The 7,022-nt window shown below is 38.9% G+C and overlaps 1 long non-coding RNA gene across 1 annotated transcript; it reads left to right on the top strand.

Moving 5' to 3' along the window:
* Nucleotides 1-512: 512 nt before the first annotated feature.
* LOC308392059 lies at nucleotides 513-6,157 on the top strand. Its single transcript, XR_013970755.1, has 4 exons — nucleotides 513-624; nucleotides 3,748-4,165; nucleotides 4,584-4,743; nucleotides 5,810-6,157. It is a non-coding gene; the product is annotated as an uncharacterized lncRNA (long non-coding RNA).
* The last annotated feature ends 865 nt before the right edge of the window (nucleotides 6,158-7,022 follow it).

The following is a 7,022-nucleotide window of genomic DNA, read 5'->3' as shown; positions in this document are numbered from 1 at the left end:
GGAGAAAACCCAGTAAACACCAGTATGTGGGCCCCACATGGGCTATGGGGGTTCCAAGTGGGGATGGGCTTACAATGGGCATCCAATCTGGGACCCACCTGGGTTAGCCAAGTAGGACCCACTTGAGCCAGCCCAGATGGGCTATATTCTATGGGCACCATATGGGTAACATATGGGAAGTTGCATGAACAGGCAACTGAGTTTAACGATCTTAGTTAAGTATAATTATTAGTCATGTGTAAGTATAAACATGAATTAAGATGAAATAACTGATAATAAATTATGCCAGAGGCAGCATATGTATATTTAATTAATAACAAAATATACATATAAAATATATTAATATAAGTGAAACACAAAGAACAGATGCGACTTAAAATTGTAAGACGCTTAATAAAATAAAACAAATGGTTTTACATTTGAGTGGGAAAAAAATTTCACTCCATGTAGGAGTGCTTTTCGAAATCTCGCGTTATTTCATGAAATATCACGAGGTTTTCTCAAACTCGTCCCCCCATTCTGGAACATTCTTCATTTCGCGCCCTTGGACAAAGCTGACAGTTAAGCTGGCAATTTTTGGATTAAGTTCATCTTTGAGCTATGGACTTATTTTCTGCACTAACGGTAAGAACTTTTTGACTTAATTTGAATCCCTAAGTATAAATGAAATGTTTACAAAGTTATGATGCTGCAAAGTAATGTATGGCACAAGTGCTGGCGAACTTTTTCCTAGCACTCAGGCAAGGCTAAGCTAGTTTAAATTTTTAGGTAATGTTGGATTTAGCCAATTTTCACAGTTTGAAAGCATTTTCTGGTGTCCTGTATACTGCTTAACTAGCACCAAAATTAATTACTGCGTGTACTTAACATCAAGTTGTACTTAAACATTATCTTGGTTTTTCTCTATGATTAGTATTAATAAAGGACTGTATTAGACCAATTTAACAAAGTTCTAGTTTTTTAGGAGGAATATGGGAGGGTATTTTCACTATCAGAGCAACCAAAATTGCTTTGGTGTTGTCTTTATTAGCTTCATTCCTCATGGCTAAGTGAGGAGGGTAGGCCATGAGCAACTAGTCCCAAGCTTTTGCCCCTGTGTCAGGAGCATGCACAGCAGTCAGAGAGGCAGATCAGTGAGCACTCTATTTCTGTAGAAGACATAATCATCATTTTTCTTGCCATTGTTCTCATTTTTCCAGAAAAAGCAAAAAAGAAAATATAGGTATTCTTGATTTGTTTGGGGGTTTTTTTTTTATACACACTTTAGTATGCAACTTTATATGTGTAGTTGTTTTAGTGAGAACTTCATCAGAAATACTGTACTGACTCAAGAATCTGCCTCTTACTGTTGTGCAAGCTCTGTACATGAGGGAAACTGAATATTTAAGCAGAACTGGTCGGTCTTGTTAGGGCCACAGTGCCAACTCCTTTTACTATGATTGCTGTGGCCCTCCTTTTTTCCTTTTTGTAATGTATATTTGGCTAGAATCTACACATTTATTTATTTATAAAAAAGAAAAGCAATTGCTCTTTGGATGTGGTCCTAAAGATCTGTGATCTTTAAGTGTTTGTCTGATGCCTTATTTGTGCATGCGCACTGTTATTTTAATTTGTTTCATTATGGCTTAAATTTGTTTGAATTTTGTGCATGCTCCTTTATCAGCCTTCCTGCATGGACAGCTTGTGTGGTTATTGGCCAGGAGGGTTTGCAATTATCTCAAAACTTGAGATGTTTGTTGTTTTGATTATGACTATGGCTACTTATAAATTGCATAGTCACACTATTACAATAATATGTTATTAATATCTGTATATTGGTTTGATTTTGCTGTTGGACAGTGGAGTGAATAGTAGCAAGGGTTATGTGTGATTTCTTTCTTTCTTTATTTTTACAGACTTTGACATAAGAAGCAGTGTATATTTCAAAATTCATTTATATTTAAAATTTGATGCATGCCAGAAATATACTAGTAGGAATCTTTTTTTGAGTTTGTAACAATTAGAATTGTTACTTTATAAAGTGATGTCAGGGTCTTTTATTGTAATACAACAGCTTTTAAGGCTGGTGTAAGCATCACAGCAGATGTCTTTATGCCAAAGTAACTGAGGATAAAACACAGAAAAAAGGAGATTTTCCTGGAGTGGCTTTTTAAATCAGATAGCCTTAGAAATATTCTGCAGTTGAACAAAAACTGAAGAAAACCATGAATCAATATATGAACATTACCTGATGCTGCTGAAGTAAAGCAGAGCAAAGTTACAGAAATTTTTTTTAGAGGTTTTAATAGTGAACAAGGTGAGTTTTTTGCAATTTGGCACAAAAAACAACTGACAACAGCGCTAAGCACAACTGTACACTGATGTATAATAAGCAAGGGAATAATGTGGAAAACATATTTCAGATGGGGAAACTTTTCTTGAAGTATACTACGAGAGAGCTGTGCAAGAAGTATGATGTTTTGTTTTTTTGTTTTGTTTTTTTTTCAATCGTGGTGGAAACAAGACAGGAAGAGGGAATTAATGACAGTATTTATCAAATGTGAAGCGTAGTTTGGATCTTCTTTTGCTGCTGGTTCAGTTAATTTTTAATTTTGATTGGAGAGTGATGAAACCTGGAGCTTCAGAATCTGTGAGCTGTCTTTCAGAAAGCAATGGAGCAATCTCAGAGGACAAAGAGCTCAGAAAGTTGTTGAACATTTTAGTTTCGTTTCACAGTAAAATGAGTCAGAGCATCATCAGGACTTAATATTGTACTCTGATTCTTTTGAGAATAAAACACTTGAGGAAGAGCACTACGATTGCGATGAACATGCTAAAGATTATGTTATCATGAAATTTATGTTGACTAAAGGACTGATGAAACTTTGTGCTATGGCCAACAAAGAGCACCAGGTTGGGGTGTCACTTTGAACGAGCTGGGTGTGGGATATGGGGGTAATGCGCAAGCTTATTTATCTTTGGTTAAAAAGTCCCCGAAAATGCAGTCTATGCAAATTCTAACTGATTTCAGCATTCATGGTTTCTGTCAGGCAATATCTTCCTTAAAGTTTTGCAAGAAAACCAACGTCTCTCATTGAAATTAGCACGTAGAAAGCAACTGAATTGAGACAAGTTTTGCTTTACACAAGCCCAGTTCTACTGAATAATATACCAAGCCAAATGTATAGATACTTTATACTGTTATCTGTATCTACAAGAATTCTTCTAAGTCCTGATTTGTATATTGATAACTGACTGTGATTATGCAGAGGATGTTTTGAAGCAGTTTGTGAAAGATTTTGCTTTGATTTATGGTCTTGACTTTGTTGGTTATAATATACATTCTTTAATACACCTAGCTCAAGATGTACGGAAGTTTGGCCCTTTAGACAGCATTTCCTGCTTCCCATTAGAAACCTTCCTTGGTGGAATTTATTTGGATTCTGGAAGCAGATTGGGAAAGGGAAGCGGAAAAGGAGGTAATTGTGTTGAAAACACCTTAAAAGCAAAAATTTATTGAGATTATAAGAAGAAAAAAAAACCTGACAGTTTCTTTAGCAGACCCTTGCTGCTCATCAGGTTCAGATATGATTTCAAAATAGCGCTTTATAACTTGTTGACTTTTAAAAAATTGTTTTAGACTTTTTTTTTGATGCCATTATATACATTAATGTTTTTAGTTTGTAGGACTAACCAGTACCCTAAATTATGTGTTTGGATTATTATTTATTTGTGTGTGTATGTTTGTTGTATTTTGTTTGTTTTAAGGCCAGTGATCCCGTCGAGCTCTGATGAGGATTGGGACAACACTGCGGAACAGCCAGAGACCTCACCACCATCAGCAATGGAGAATAGACATTCAAGTGAAACTCACTTCCTGAACATCACTCATCCATTTGTTCAGCCGCTACAACCCTCAACTCCTTCACCTGTGGTTTCACAACCAGTTCCAAGACAACTTCTACAAGCCACCAATACGAGCATGTTTGTACGTGTTCTAACCCTCCTGGAAGACATTAAGGACACTCAGAGGGTCCACAGTCGAATGCTACAGTCTCTACTTACACAACGTGATGGACCAGTTGCTGCAGTATTACCCGAGGGTGCTGTATTTCCCATCCGGACAGTAGCAGATGTGGCAGCACTGGAGCAAAAACTGGCAGACCCTGTCTTCCTAAAAGAAGTGGTAAATAATAATGATGTAATAACAATATTCAATGATTAATGCCTCAATCAGTCTGTGTTTCATGCTAGCAGTTATGATCAAGGAAAGTTGCTGTTTGTTCGAACATGGTCAGTGCAATGAAGGAGTGGGAGGAGAGCTGAACAAAAGTTGCTATTTTTGTTAATAAAATAACTTCTCCAAACATTACCTAGTTATAAGTTGTGCCATGCCAAACCCAAAACTTAAGAAATTACTTTTGGTGAATCATTTAGCTCTTTGCATTCACATCAGACAGTGTTTGACTTTGACACCTAACTCTTTCTCAGTCAATTAGCATCAATATTATAGAGCCTAATTACTGTGTAGCTGTGCTTGCTTTCTTTTAGGTGTGACTGATGGTACTACTGTCAGTAAAATTATTGTCCTTGCGTGTCCTAAGGTTTCTGTTGTGGCAGAGATCAGAGGGAGCACTGTTGATGAAGCCACAAGAAGAATGATGGCCTTCATTATGGACAATGCTCTTTCCAGGCAATATAACTTCGTTGGGTGCCATGGAAAGCGGGAATTTCGAGGGCTTAAAGTTTTTGAAGTGCTATATGGTAAGTTCATTAGTTGTAAGATATTTTGTTGATGTTTGAATAACGGATGCTCACTACAGCTGCAGTCATTCAGAATCAACTTTTCTCTCCACCATTGTGAGCGGCTAGCTTCGCAATAACAGAAGTTTGACTTGATTGACGCGGGAATGTTCCCAGTTAGCCTAGCAGTCAGCAAGGAGGCTTCAGCGGTGCATTATGGGATCTGTAGTTTGTATATTATTAGCGCCTCATATCGCCGGGCCATGCATAACAATAATAGTACATCTATATAAAATGATCTTGCGGGCCGGATATAAATGTATGCCGGGCCGGATGTGGCCCGCAGGCCTTGACTTTGACACGTGGTTTAGATAGACTGTACAAATTGTGGAGATGAAACCATCAGCTCATGTTGTTCTGGAGGTTGGTGGCTGCTGGCAGGAATGACCACGTTTCTTTCTGGCTTGTAGCATACTTGAAGAAGTCTCTCACTAAACAGTTTTTTGGTTGCTCACAGAATGTGAATAAGCTCCAGGAACTCCAGAGCCAGCCTCTATTTTTTCCAGTGTAATTAGTAACACACTGATTTATCTGATGGCCCTATTTTTGATTTACATGAAAATTATTGGCGCCCGCCTGGCACACACCTCAAGAAGTGGAATCTGTTTTCTCCTTGGTAGATGTAGCCCTTGTTACATTTTACTATTTTGTTTTGTGTTCATTATGAGGTGCTGTACCATGCAAAAAACTGGTTAACCACTTGCCTGTTCTAAGCTCTGTGCCAATCACTGAGACAGCCCACAACACCAGTTATCATTGTAACTATGTAGACATCTTTTAAACATTTGTCTTAAATGTTTTAAGGTAAAATATTTCACATTAATTTAATTTTTGAGTGCCTACTTGGTAAATCATTTTGTAAATAGCTTTTCTGTTTCCATGAATACTCATGGTCTTCAAAGAGTTCAATGTAGGAGGTCAAACAACTTGAACAGCACAACCTCCAAAACAACTTCAGTACTATCGCAAATCTGATTTTGTTTGTGAAAATGCACTAATTTCTTTTTTTTTTTTTTTTTTCTTTCAGGACCAATGGATTGGTGAATGAGTGAGAAGCTGTGGTTTGCTGCATTTGTTTTTCCTTTAAACTGTATAACATTTATTTGTTATTGTTTTGTGTATACTGTGGACATTTTTGTCAACATGTTCTCCACACAAAAAATGTATTATATAAAAAAGCATACTGTTTTAAAATTTCATAGTAATCAGTATTAATAAAAAAGATAAACTGGCTTTGTTGTACAGGTGATTTAAATTATAGCTTACTTACATTATCCAAAATTCCATCTGGGCAAACACACTTGGGGCCACCATGGAAACTGAGGACAAAAATAGCTGGGTCTCAGGTTGGTAACCCAAGTGGGCCCCAAGTATCAGACCTGCTTCTATCCATCTGGGCCCCATACTCATTTATTGTCTGGGGCTGATTTGGGACCCATCATTAACCCATCTGGGCAAACACATTTGGGGCCATCATGGAAACTGAGGACAAAAGTAGCTGGGTGCCAGGTGGGTAACCCAAGTGGGCCCCAACCATCAGACCCGCTTCTACCCATCTGGGCCCCATACTCATTTGTTGGCTGGGCCTGATTTGGGGCCCATCCGGGTCCCATCAATAATCCATCTGGGCAAACACATTTGGGGCCACCATGGAAACTGAGGACAAAATTAGCTGGGTCCTAGGTGGGTACCCCAAGTGGGCCCCAAATATCAGATCTGCTTCTACCCATCTGGGCCCCACATATTTTTTTCAACTGGGCCTGATTTGGGGCTTATCTGGGACCCAGCATAAACCCATCTAGGAAAACACATTTGGGGCCACCATGGAAACTGAGGACAAAATTAGCTGGACCCCAGTTGGGTTTCCCAAGTGGGCCCCAAATATTAGCCCTGCTGCTCCCTATTTGGGCCCCACATATGTGTGTTGACTGGGAAAGAGAGGAAAGAAAAAAAGATTATTTTTTAAGGTAAGGACCGCTCGACAAGTGACATTTGCTAAGGTGGAATTATTAAGGGAACATGCAGTGTTCACGTTAATGTTAAACTTTTCTAAACACAGTGTGGAGGGGCTCGGAGTGGGTAATCTGGTGCGCGTGCGAGAGGTGGTCCGGATTGAGTGGTGACTGGTTGTGGTGCCTTCTCGCGCGCGTGTAAAGGGGCTCTGGGTGGCGTAATCTTGTGTGCATGCGAGAGGTGGTCCGGATTGAGTGGTGGCTGGGTGTGGCACCCTCTCGCATGCG

The sequence above is a fragment of the Rhamphochromis sp. 'chilingali' genome, assembly GCF_963969265.1.
Source record: "Rhamphochromis sp. 'chilingali' genome assembly, chromosome: 2".
In the NCBI taxonomy this organism is placed as follows: domain Eukaryota; kingdom Metazoa; phylum Chordata; class Actinopteri; order Cichliformes; family Cichlidae; genus Rhamphochromis; species Rhamphochromis sp. 'chilingali'.
This window is presented reverse-complemented; position numbering and strand designations above follow the sequence as displayed.